Below are 14,142 nucleotides of genomic sequence, written 5' to 3'. Positions count from 1 at the left end.
CTAGCTTTACATCAAAACATACTAGACCATATACATATAGGTAACATGGGCACAGAACAAAGGAGAATCCATGTATTGGCCTGGCATTAAATAGGACATTGATCAGTAATGTGAAACATGTCATTTCCATCTACCTCTACAACTGAGAGAATCTTTTGTTCCTCATGGCTTTTCTTCAGAGTCATGGTTCAAGGCTTCTATGTCCAAGGACACAATTGAATGACAAGTTCCTTTTTGCAAGATAAATTTAAAATCCCATTCATACAATGGTTGTTGACAAATTGACTGTCATTTCAGTATATTTGGTTTACCTCAGTAAATTATGTCTGACAACTGTCCTGAGTATTCTAGTGCAGCCTTCTGAGATGTGTGCAGGAATCACAGAATCATAGAATCCCTACAGTGTGGAAACAGTCCATTACGCCCAACAAGTCCACACTGACCCTTTGAAGAGTAATCTACCCAGACCCATTCCCCTATTCTACTACTCGACATTTTCCTTGACTAATGTACCTAACCTACACATCCCTGAATACTATGGGCAATTTAGCATGACTAATTCACCTAACACGCACATCCTTGGACCATGACAGGCAACTGGAGCACCCGGAGGAAACCCAAGCAGACACAGGGAGAATGTGCAAACTCCAGACAGTTGCCCAAAGCTGGAATCCTACCCAGGGCTCTGGCATTATGAGGCAGCAGTGCTAACCACTGAGCCACCAGGCCACCCTATGGAAATGGGGTGTTCAACAATTTACTTCTTCTATTCAATGCCTTCACCTCACAGAACTTTGCATGCTGTAAAACCCATGATCATTAGCAATTTGCGAAGATGTTCAGATAGCTAAGTCTTAAAACTACTTCGAGGTAATGATTTACCCACAGTAAAAGTTTTCATGCTTGGGAGACAGACCCACATATTTCTTTCCTCTCATATTCCAACCACATGTTAGAAAGAAAGGAGAAAATGGCACATGATCAATGAGCACGGAGACAGTTTTCTCAACTTACACCAGTAAAAAGCATGACAGTTTTAGATTTTCATCCAAGGAAGTGAATTTGTGGAAAGACACTAGATAATTGTGACCAGGCCTCAGTCATATGATGTCCTAAGGAGCAATTGTCAAGTCCTGTGTTGAAATAGATGACATCTCCAAACTGTAGGGGGATTGAGTCTCAGAGCCACGATGTCTTATGTGGAAAGGCTGAAGGAACTGAGGCTGTTTGTGTTGGAGAGAAGAAGGTTGAGAGGTGACTTAATCGAGACATATAAGATAATCAGAGGTTAGATAGGGTGGACAGTGAGAGCCTTTTTCCTTGGATGGTGAAGGCTAGCATGAGGGGATATAATGTTAAATTGAGGGGTGATAGATTTAGGACAGATATTCGGGGTAGTTTGTTTATTCAGAGAGTAGTAGGGGTGTGGAACGGTCTGCCTGCAACAGTAATAATCCCGCTGATGTTAAGGGCATTTAAATGGGCATTGGACATATATATGGATAATAATGGAACGGTGTAGGTTAGATGGGCATCAGATTAATTTTACAGGTTGGTGCAACATCGAGGGCCGAAGGGCCTGTACTTCGCTGTAACGTCCTATGTTCTATGTTCTATGCATATCACCAATCACCCGTCCACAGGATGATGTCTTGGATACTGAGAATTTTATTCCTGACAACAATCACACATCTACAACAGATGATTACATCTTCCAGTAATGAAAAACAGCATACTCCAGAGGGAATCTGCACCACCAGATCATAACTATACAAGGACTAGATTTAGTCATACTGTATATTAGATTAGATTAGATTACAGTGTGGAAACAGGCCCTTCGGCCCAACAAGTCCACACCGACCCGCCGAAGCGAAACCCACCCATACCCCTACATTTACCCCTTACCTAACACTATGGACAATTTAGCATGGCCAATTCACCTGACCCTGCACATCTTTGTGATGGTGGGAGGAAACCGGAGCACCCGGAGGAAACCCACGCAGACACGGGGAGAACATGCAAACTCCACACAGTCAGTCGCCTGAGGCGGGAATTGAACCCGGGTCTCAGGCGCTGTGAGGCAGCAGTGCTAACCACTGTGCCAACGTGCCGCCCACCAAGTCATTGTCTAAATTTATAGAGACAGCATATCTAAATGCATCATTGTACATGTTAATTGAATTGAATCGAATTTATTGTCCAGGAATCTTTCCCATAGTCTCAGCACCCATTCATTTCAGACCTGGGGGACTGAATTGAATTGAATTGAATTTATTGTCATGTGTACCGTAGCAAAGTGAAAAGCTTTGTCTTGCGCCCACACCTCCCCCCTCACTTCCCTCCAAGGCTCCAAGGAATCCTTCCATATCCGTCACAAATTTACCTGCACCTCCACACACATCATTTACTGCATCCGCTGCACCCGATGTAGCCTCCTATACACTGGGGAGACAGGCCGCCTACTTGCGGAACATTTCAGAGAACACCTCTGGGACACCCGCACCAACCAACCCAACCGCCCCGTGGCTGAATACTTTAACTCCCCCTCCCACTCCACCAAGGACATGCAGGTCCTTGGCCTCCTCCATCATCAGACCATAGCAACACGACGCCTGGAAGAAGAGCGCCTCATCTTCTGCCTAGGAACCCTCCAACCACAAGGGATGAATGCAGATTTCTCCAGCTTTCTCATTTCCCCTCCCCCTACCTTTTCTCAGTCCCAGTCCTCAGACTCAGCACCGCCTTCTTGATCTGCAATCTTCTTCCCGACCTCTCCGCCCCCACCCCCTCTCCGGCCTATCACCCTCACCTTAACCTCCTTCCACCTATCGTATTGCCAACGCCCCTCCCTCAAGTCCCTCCTCCCTACCTTTTATCTCAGCCTGCTTGGCACACCCTCCTCGATTATGCCCGAAACCTCGATTCACCTGCTCCTTTGATGCTGCCTGACCTGCTGCGCTTTTCCAGCAACACATTTTTAAGCTCTGATCTCCAGCATCTGCAGTCCTCACTTTCTCCTAACAGATTCTCATGGTAAGACCTTCAGCTAAGTGCCAGCATAATTTACAGACACATGATCAGCGTAAAGATTTTTTAGCTAAGAAAAGCACAAATTTCAAAGATATTTGTCAGAAGTCTTTGTGAGTATAAAGGGATTAGGTATGATCCTTTTAATAAGTTATTTGAATTAGGTAGGCTAGGGAGGTTCAGAGGACATGAGTTCTGGTTAGGTGAGGATTAAACTAGATTAGATGTCAAAGCATCTCATCATCCTTTGTGTAATGAGGATGGATTCATGTAAAAAAAAACTCTTTTAGACAAGGGCAACAATGGGAAGTTACAGCTAAAATTAACCATAAAAGTGCCAGAAATTGTAATTATACTAATCAAAAGGGAATAATTTAGACAATCAGCAAACATGCAGAGTAGTTCATAAAAATAAGCATTTAGATGAGATTTAAGAAATATGTTTTGATGACATTGTGTTTGAGTAGAGACTTCCCAAGAACAAGATCATAACAGCTGAAATGGATGGAGTGAGAATGCAATGTGGTGCAGTCCCAGTGAAGCAGGGAGGAGCTCTGGGTAGAGTGCCCCAAGTCCCAGTGTTGGCAACTCTATTGTTTCTAATTTAGATGCAGAAACACATTGCAGATTTGTCACCATTTCAGATCATGCCAACCAACAGAGATGGCAGAATTAAGTAGGCAGCTCTTTTGGTCACAGAATATGGCATTGAAAACTTCGATATGTGGATAGAACAAATGCAGTAAAAGATTTATTGCATTTTTTTATACACTTGTGGAACATGGGTGCTACTGGCTGGGTCAGTGTTTATTGTCTATCCCTAGTTATATATGTACAGGTAGTTATATGTGTATAATGCTGCATATAGAAAATAAATGGACAGTCTATAAAGGTGTTACAATAAATAACTGAAGAAGTTAAAGAAACTGAGAAGTCTTATTAAACCAACGTTCATTATGCCTCTGCAATGCAAAATAATGATCAGCAGAGTCAATAAAATGTTAAATGGCATGACCATTTCATATTTGAATGAAAGACAGAGGAAATGGTAATGTAACTGCACTAGGCATTGGTCAAAACAAGTCTTAATTCCTCATCAAGTTCAGTTCAGCAAGAAACCAAAGAAACAATCACTGAAGATGATGCAGTGATGAACAGTAAAACTGATCTATAGTGTTAAAAGTACTAATTAAAAGAAAAAAAATAATAAAACATGGTCTTTTAAACAGCAAAGCATGATGTTTAAGAGTTAATTTTAATAGAGGTATATACAATGGTTGAGGGATTGAAAATTGTAAATCAGAAATATCACTTTCAATTGAATTGCAAAAGTAAGACAAAGGAGCACAGGTTCAAATCAATATAACATACGTTTACAACTGCGTACTCGTAGAGTCATACAGCATAGACACAGGCCATTTGGCCTGACATGTCTTTGCTGACCAACAAACACCAAACTACACTAATCCAGTTCACCTGCACTTGGTCCAAAGCCTACTATGCCCCAGCATTTTAAGTGCTTGCCCAGATGCTTCTTCAGTACCCCAACCCTCTCATGAAGCATGTTTAACATTTCCATTACCTTCTGGGTGAAAAGATGTTTCCTCAGATCCCCTCTAAACCAGTTACATCACAGATGGTAGACCAGCCTTCTTGAAAGTGAACCCACCGAAAGCAACTGACCTGAATGGAGTCCCTGGCCATGCACTCGGATCCTGCGCAGACCTGTTAGTGGGAGCATTCGTAGATATTTTTAACCTCTCCTTACTATGATCCAAACTCCCCACCAACTTCAAGAAGACCACCATCATCCCAATGCTGAAGGAAAATCATGCAACATGCCTCAATAGCCACTGTCCCATGGCTCTGACCTCTATAATTATGAAGTGATTCGAGAGGTTAGTCATGGCTGACATCAACTCCAGCCTACTAAATATTGCCTTGACCCTTCATGATTTGCCTACTGGCCCAACAGGTCCACAGCTAACTCAATCTGCCTGGCCTTACACTTATTTTTGGAACATCTGGATAACAAGGCTACCTACATCCGGCTCCTACTTATTGACTATGTCTTCAATACCATAATTTCAAACAAACTCATCTCTAAACTCCAAGAAATAGGTCTTGGCTTCCCCCTGAGTAACTGGATTTCCAATTTCCTGACCCTTAGATTACAATCAGTAAGGATAGGCAACAACACCTGCTCTACCATAATCCTGAACCCTGATGCCTCACAAGGCTGTGTACTCAGCCCCCAGTACTCCTTACATACTCATGACTGTGGGGCAAATTCCACCCCAACTCCATTTACAAGTTTGTTGACAACACCACTATTGTAGGGTGGATATTAAACAACGACAAGACAGAATACAAGAAAGAGATTGAGTGCTTAGCCACATGGTGTAAAGACAATAATCTCTCCATTAACGTCAGCAAAATGAAGGAGCTGGTCATTGACTTCAGGAAGCAGAGTGGAGGGCACACCACTGTCTGCATCAATGGTGCTGAAGTGCATTGGGTCGAGAGAGTCAAGTTCCTGGGATTGATGATCACCAACAATCTATCCTGGTCCACCCATGTCGATGCAATGGTCAAGAAAGCACAACATCGTCTCTAGTTCCTCAGGGGGCTAAGGAAACCTGGCATGTCACAAAGGCTCTTACCCATTTCTTCATATGCACCATAGAAATCATCCTATCTGAATGCATCAGATGGCATGGTATGGAAACTGCTCTTTCAAGGATCGTAAGAAACTACGGGAGTTGTGAACCACAGCCCAGTCCATCACACAAACCAGCCTTCCATTCATTGACTCCACTCATACCTCCTGCTGTCTTGGAAAAGCAACCAACATAATCAAAGACCCCCTCCCACCCGGTTATACTCTCTTCCACCCTTTTCTGTCAGGCTGAAGATGTAAGAGTTTGTATACACATACAAATAGATCCAAGAATATCTTCTTCCCAATGTTCCTAGACTTCTGAATAGACCCCTCAAATTTTAAATTTAATGTTGATCTCTCTCTCTCTCTCTCTGTTTTCTCTGCAACCATAACATTGTATTCTTCACTATGTTCTATTACCCTAATGCACTTTGTATGGTATGATCTGCCTGCACTGCACACAAAACAAACTTTTCAGTGAACCTAGATACATGTGACAATAATAAATAAAATCAAGTACTCATCGCCTTAAACTTATGCTCTCTGGTCTTAGACATGTCTGTCGTGGGGACAATATTTTCACGATCTACCCTATCTATTCCTCTCAGAATTTTATATTTCTCACTGAGAGATGAATGAAGAAAGGAGACTTTGTGGAACGCTTTGCTGGGATGGAGGGAAAGGAGGTTTGGAGACAAGGACAAGTTCTGTGGCTTTCTGCAGCCCAACCACTCTGACCAAAGTGCCTGTCATTGAGGGACTACCCACACAGGGCTGCAGGTAGACCTGACTATTTTTACTGGGCAGTCTTCAGGAGGCATTGAAAAAACACATGAGTTTGACTGGGACAGGCCATGACTCTCATTAAATTCCAGTGGCTCTGCAATAATTGCCTTTAACGGGCACATTAATGACCCCAACTGGCTTCACACCTCTAGCAGGCAGAATTCTATTTGAGGCTCTTCTTCTTTTAACTTAATCAAAGGCAAGTTTCCCAATATCAGTACTCCGATGCAGTTTCTTCTGCTCAATTTCACATTATTGCCACCACCATGCCTATTCAGGTAGACTCTTTTTTGCTCTTTCTTTTCTTTTTTTTTACTGATCCAGCTCCCTCAGAGCCAGCTCTCAGAGTGAACAGAACCTCTGACACTCCTGTTTTTTTTTTAACACCTCACACTACTGCCTAACTGTGATAGTGCTTATATTTTCCCCAGCACCCATGTTGTGTGTTTGCAGGTGTACAAATCTTTAATCATTTCCCACCACTAGAAAGAAAGGAAACACCCGAGTGGCCATTGACAAGCAATGCCCGTCACATCAAAGGGCAATGTTGCGCGATCAAAAAAGTGAAGGGGAAGGCAGGGATTAAATCAAAATAGAGCTGGAGGGGGAAATGAAACACTTCACTCCCTGCAGTGCCCACCTGAACAGCTCGAGGGCGTTGGTAGACACCACATGCTCCTTCTCCAGGGACACCCAGGCTCGGACATAGCCGTGGAAGAGGGGCAGGCAATCGGCCCTAACGACCCCCTCCATGGCTCACTGCCTGGACCTGTTTATGGCCAGTTTGGCCAGGCCCAGGAACAGACCCACGAGGAGATCCTCTGACCTATCCTCAGGTAGACTTTATTGGATGCAGCCCATAATGTTCAATCATTGCTTGAATTGCTTATAACTACCTTGGAAGCAGGTTAAAGTAGGTACCAAAACTTGCTGGAACACATACAATAAAGAAGGCAAAAGTTCCATTTCTATTTCTTTTAGGCTATTTTCAGTGGAGCGGCAAAGGAGATGTGTTGAAAACATGTATGCTAATATTCACAAGTTGTTTGTGACATTCTAAATGTGGATATTTCAGAAATTCTGTGTTCTTTAGCAAGGTGGTCACATTTTAAAAGCTTTTCTAAATCACCTCTGGACTGGAGGCAAGGCGAAAGTAAAAGGTCAGAAAAAATAATGTTGCTTTTTTTCATTTGCTCATCAAGAAATCCTATATCTGAGTTATATAATGAAACAAAGAACTGTAAATGCTGGAGATTTGTAAAAAAAACAGAAATTGCTAGAGAAACTTAACAAGTCTGGCCACATCTGTGGGAAGAAAGGAGAGTTACCTTGTCAAGTCCAGTGACTCTTCATCGGAACTGAGTCATATCAGTGTTGACTAAATTAAGTGTTAACAGTTCTGTGAGTTAACAGTTCAAAAAGATAAATGACTATTAAATAGAGTGTTTGCCAGGTTTCTAATTCAGTGAAACAGAAGCTGTCAATTTAAAGAACAGCATTATAAAAGCGGAAAGTCTTCCAATGCATGAGAACAGGTTTTCAACTGGATAATGTGCTATTCTGCATTACAGAATATTGAGAGGCTCAACTCTCCCTAAGATTGTTTTCTCATTATTTGTAAATGGGCTTATTTATCTATTTAGCTCTTTAAAAATTGAGACAGATATAGGAGCATCTGGCTGCCTTCAATTCCATTATTAGTTTCTAAAGCGCAAAGTTTGTTCACAGAGCTGCCCTGGGCAATAGCAAGTTAATGGCTTAGCTGCCTTCCAAAACACAAGTGGATTCTGTGTGGTGGGTGAGATTTGCACTAGCCTAAGGGATTAGGTCTGTGGTGCTGCAAATGGAGACAGATATTTCATTCTGGGTACCTGGCAATTAATCTACTTCTGTCTCTGCCTCCAGTCCAAAGAGAATTGTAGGAAGAGAGACAGGGTTATGGCATCAAGACAATCCCTAACTCTTAATTCCTGCCTCCATGCTAAAAACCTAGCCCGAGGGACTTACTATTGACATTTCTGACCTTGAATTAAAACGAGATATGCAGAAAAGGAATTGAGAGGCAATAAACAATTGAGAGTTTGACCTGTGTAATGAATTAAATGTGCCAGGCTAACATTAATATATCTTGAGTGTTGTTGGCATATTTCAAAGCTCCCCAATCTGATTTCATCAACACTATTAATATATTAATCAAAATGCTTGTCAAACATCCATCTGTTGAAATGGGAAAAATAATCCAGTTTATTAATAATATGATGCCATTATAATGTCATTGATGTACTTACTATTCATTAGGTAAGATCCATATCTCTTTCACCGCTCCCATTCTTGATTAATCATTATTTATTATGGAAGAAATCAAAAAGGAAGAAAAAAATGAAAGTATTTTAGTTTAGGTCTCTTCCTATACTATTTTGAATTAATGTTATCCACTTTTCATTAGTGATAGTGAATTAATTTAGAAACAATTACTTATATTATCAATTCAAAATCTGCAAATCCCAGAACAAAGGAGGCTTATGAGATATTTACACAGTATAGAACTGACGTTTGAAAATAAGATATCAATGCTATCATAAAAGGGAGGAAGGTCTATGACTGCTTTCTTGGGACTGCTTTGAATTATTTTTTACTGCTTCAGGATAAAGTGATGTGGGGTGCATAGGGTTGAATTATTTTATTTATCAACATTGAGACTCCCAGTATTGACCATCACAAATTTAAAACAACTGAAAATGACATTGAAAGTGAATACTGTTTTTTCATTCTGAATGAAACTTAAGGTCTCTGCATTGTTACAGTTGTTCTAACAAATCAAAACAGTGACAAATACAGACAGTGAATGACTAAGAACTACAAAACAACAAGGCTGTGCACCTGCCAGGGCCTTGTGTAATGCCATCTGTAATCACTTTTCATAAATAGAATAGTGTTAAAACATCACATGTTCACATGTAGTGCACTGTGAAAGATAAAGTAAATCGATATGCGTATACACATTTTCCAATTTTCTTGACAAGAACACAGAATAGCTGCATAATTCTGAAAAAATTAGGATCTAAGGACTACAGGATGAGGGCCCTAATATCAGTATTTAAGAGGCACTTAAGGAATGACAACTATAACCTGATACTGTAGTGGCAGGCTATGATTTCCCCAATTGTGGTTATCAGTTTCAGTTGTCTGTTTTCTTCTCTTGAAATCTCTGTGAATTGCACCGAAATGCTTTCCTATATAGACAGTGTATGAGAAGAATAAGTTTTTATGACGTCCGATTTAGGAAGACACAGTGCGGAACAATTTTCTTTCACAAAATCAAGGAAAATCTGATAACTGGTCATCTTAGGCACTTCTAAGTTAAAAATAAACAAGTAATGCAATGTTGGTCTTTACATTAAGAGGATTTAAACATTAAAGCATTGAAGTCATGCTTCAGTTGGTGAGTCCATATCTGATTGCCATTTTGAACACTGAATCACAGGAAAGACATATTGACCTTGAAAATAGATACATGCTTCCAAGAATGAAACAGTGCTTAAAAATTACACGATAATGAGAGATTGCAAAAACATAGTTTCATTAATTTTGAAGGCTGAGGGGTGACCTGAGAAAAGCATTTAAAATGGTTAAGAGAATTCAATGGTATATGTAGAGAAATTATTTTCTCTTGTTTGAATCTAGAGCAAAAGTGTATTATCTAAATGTGAGAACTAAAAGTTCAACATCAAAAAACAATTTTTCACAAAACATTGCATACATTTGAAACTGTCGCTGCCTGCCACTCTTTAGTCTTGTCGCAAAAAGCTACATTTCCTGGATCAATCAGTATTTTTGGAACTGATTTTTGTTGGATAGAGGTATCAAGGGATATGGAGAGAAGGTGGGTATGTAAAATCATCATCTAACTGTGGAATAGATTCAAGAGACTGCATGGACTGCTTCAATTCCCACATAATATTGTTCCAGAATTTGTGGATTTTGTATCAAAACTATGAGCTATAGTTTCCAGATGCAGAGTATATGATCCAATTGGCTTTTATCCATCAGTGAAGAAACAATTAACACAATTTGCGATCAGCTGCTCTGTTCCAAATGATAAACATAGTCAAACTCCTACAAAGCTGAAGGTCAATGCCTTGTCAAGAGACTCACGAAATTATTTTGGTCAATATGGAGGCAAGGAACAATGCCTCAAAAATGTGAAGAGGCCTCCTGTCCAGGCAAGAAAGGAGCACTCCAAACTTGCAACAGTCATAGAGGAATCTCACTCCTTTCCATTCCCAATAAAACCTTCACCTGAATCCTTTTGAACCACTTAGTGCTAGAAGTCAATCAGGATTGGCTTCCAAAGAGTCCGTGCTGTTTCAGAAATGCTCAAGGAACTACTGAATCTGCATTTGCAGTTAAACATCTTCCAGAGAACTACTAAGAACAGGTCATGAACTCTGCACATCTGTTGATTGGACTACGGTCATTGATTTAGTCAGCTATGGGGTTTTTGGAAAGCAATGCAGAAATCCTGTTGTGCTGAGGAATTTATCACCACGGTTAGAGAGGTCTATGATGACATGCTTATACTTGTCCTGGATGGCAATGAGTCCTCTGATCCATCTGAGAATCACAAATTGAGTAAAATAGCATTATGTGCTGGTGTCATGATTTCCAATGACCATGTACTGTACTCATTGTTGATTCTGAACTGGCCATGCAACAGTGCATGGAATTGTTTCCTAATCAATGTGACAACTTTGGCCTTATAATCAGGTTGAAAAAAATAGAGGTAAAGTACTGCCAACTCCAGGAAACCTCTGCATTGAGTAGTCCATGAGCAAGATCTGTAAGCATGTTTTTCAGCAACACACTCAAGCTGTTGATTTTGACAAAGAGAGATAAGTTTGATTTCCATAGACTTCAAGCATCAGCCTGTGAATGACAAGGAGTAAGTCTGTGTACAAAACTAAAGTCAGTAGTGCAATAGGCCAGCCATTCCGTGCATGTAAGACTTAGACTGAGTACCAGTGTCGTGCCAAGAATCTCAACCACTTTCACTTGAGCTACCTTCACAAGATCAGATGCCAGGACAAAATACCAGACACTGAGCTGCTCTTCTAAGCTGGTATGCCAAGCATCCACACCATATTGAGACAGGCACATCTGATCCATTCTGAAAAAGGGTCACTGGACCCAAAACATTAACTCTGACTTCTCTCCACAGATACTGCCAGACCTATTGATTTTTCCAGCAATTTCTGTTCCTTTTTTTGCATCTGATCTGGGTTGGTCATGTAGTCCTCTGGTCATGTAATCCTCCTAAAACTTGCTTACCAAAGTGAATCTTATATGGAGTGCTTGAATCTTGGGTGCACACTTTAAGCAGTAAAAGGAAGAACTACAAAGACTCTCAGAAAGCTTTGCTTAGGAGTTTTGATAGTGAGTTTGAGTCCCGGGCGTTGCTCATCCAGGATCATTGCATTGTCGCAATTAAAACAAAAAGTGCAATCCCTTTCAAAGTGAACACGAATCAGAATTAGGGAAGAAATACAGGCAAAAGAAATCCCAAAACAGAAAAATTCCAGAACTCAAACTTTTGCCGGATCCTGTCCTTAATTTCAGCAGATCATTGTTAGTAATCAGTTGTGTACCCATTGGAACTCTCCTAAACATCAAGAAGATAAATATAGTCACTTTCTCCTCAGAAAATGAACAAGAATATAAAAATAGGTCTTCTCACTTACTTAGTGAAAGAAAGTAGATAGAATGGGAAAGCAGTCAGCTGCAGATTTGTTTTGCACCACTCACAGTAGAGAGATCTATTTCTTTTGACTTCACTATTTTATAATATGCAAATAACATTGGCAAAGCCAGCATTTGCTAAATTGCCCTTGAACTGAGAGCCTTGTTTGGCCATTTCAGAGGACAGTTAAGAGTCAACCGCATTACTGTGGATCTGGAGTCACATGTAGGACAGACCAGGTAAGGATGGCAGATTTGCTTTCCAAAGGACATTAATAAACCAAGTTGTTTTGTGACAATTGATGCTAATTTCAAAGCACCATGACTGAGACTAACTTCATATTTCAGACTTACTTATTGAACTTATATTTCATCCGTGCCCCCAGAGCATTAGTCTGAAACTCCGGATTACTGGTCAAGTGACATTACCACTCTCTCCCTCTCTCTTTCTTATCGTGTAGAAACATGAAGGGTACAATAACAAAACTGTCAAAAAACACTTCAACCTTGCTTGAGATAGATCACCACATGTTAACCTTTAAGAAATAACTTGGAAAGGATTTTGTAACAAAAGGTCACTTCAAGCTGCAATTTAAATTAAGAAACAACAACTTGAGTTTATGTAGTGGCTGATCTCTCAGCAATATCTCAAAGAATTACTTTGATACAAAGTGGCTGTTTCACAGAATTATCAAGATTTGCAGAACTGGAAAATGCAACTTATTACAAATTTGCCAGGTTTTCCTCAAAAACCTCTTAAAAGTTTCTGCTGTATAAGATAATGCCTCTGAAAGGGTTAATGTTGGAAGATGCATTAAATCCACCTGAACTGATAACGTTATAGAATTGTGGGAGGAGTACGAGAAGTCTAGCTCAAAACTCTAACAGGATCAGAATTGTCATCCCTAGCTTCTGAGTAAGTATATCTAGATGTCCAATGTAATGTGTACATATTGCTCTCATGTAAAAACTGCATCTTTTTGCTAAGACCTATAGTTAACCAAAAAGGCCTTTAGACCCAGTGTAGAAGGATAGATTGAGATGGGCGCTTGTGTCACACGGTAGTGTCCTTCTCTCTGAGCTAGGAAGCCTTAGTTTAAGTCCCACCTGTTCCAGAAGCATATAATAACATCTCTGAATAGTTACATAACAAAATAGCTAGATTCGAGGTACCATACTTTAACTGTTCACTGAGAGTGTTTAGATCCACAGCACATACACAGGTTTCTGTGTCATTTTTAAAATTATCCCTTTCAAGATTTATTTTTAAACCTATTGCATCAATGGTTTTGATCAAGCATTCCAGTTATCCAGGTGTAAAAGAATTTCTTCTTCTTTCTTGCTTCTTCTGTTAATAATCTGAAACATGTTCCCTCAAAGTAACAAGTCAATGCACCAGAGAAACATGGAAAATAGGAACTGTTCAGCCCTTTGAGTCTGCTACACCATTCAATATGATCATGGCTGATTATCCTCTGTTGTCACTTTCTTCCCATTATCTTTAATCCCTTTATCCCTAAGAAGTATACCTAACTTCTTCTTGAAAACTTTCAAAGTTTTGGTCTCAACTACTTTCTGAGGCAGAAAACTCTACAAGGTCAATACTCCTGAGGTGAATAAATTTTCCCTTATCTTAGTTCTAAATGGCCTTTGTCAAATTCTTAGACTGTGATCCCTCATTACCCTGTCCACTCTTGTTAGAATTTTAGATGTTTCTGTGAGAATTCCTCAAGATCTTCTAAACGCGAACAAATATAATCCTAACTAATGCAGCTTTGCTTCACCTGTCAGTTCTGCAGCCCAGAATCAGTCTGGTAAACTTCCATTACACTCCTTCCACAGCCTGAACATCATTCCTCAGATGAGGAGACCAAAACTATATACAATACTCCAGTAGATTTGAGAAGTGTGATTTCCCTTCCAATAAATCC

Source organism: Chiloscyllium plagiosum, unplaced genomic scaffold (assembly GCF_037043375.1).
Source record: "Chiloscyllium plagiosum isolate Xiang-an unplaced genomic scaffold, Cpla_swu_hap1 HiC_scaffold_3, whole genome shotgun sequence".
NCBI lineage: Eukaryota > Metazoa > Chordata > Chondrichthyes > Orectolobiformes > Hemiscylliidae > Chiloscyllium > Chiloscyllium plagiosum.
This window is presented reverse-complemented; position numbering follows the sequence as displayed.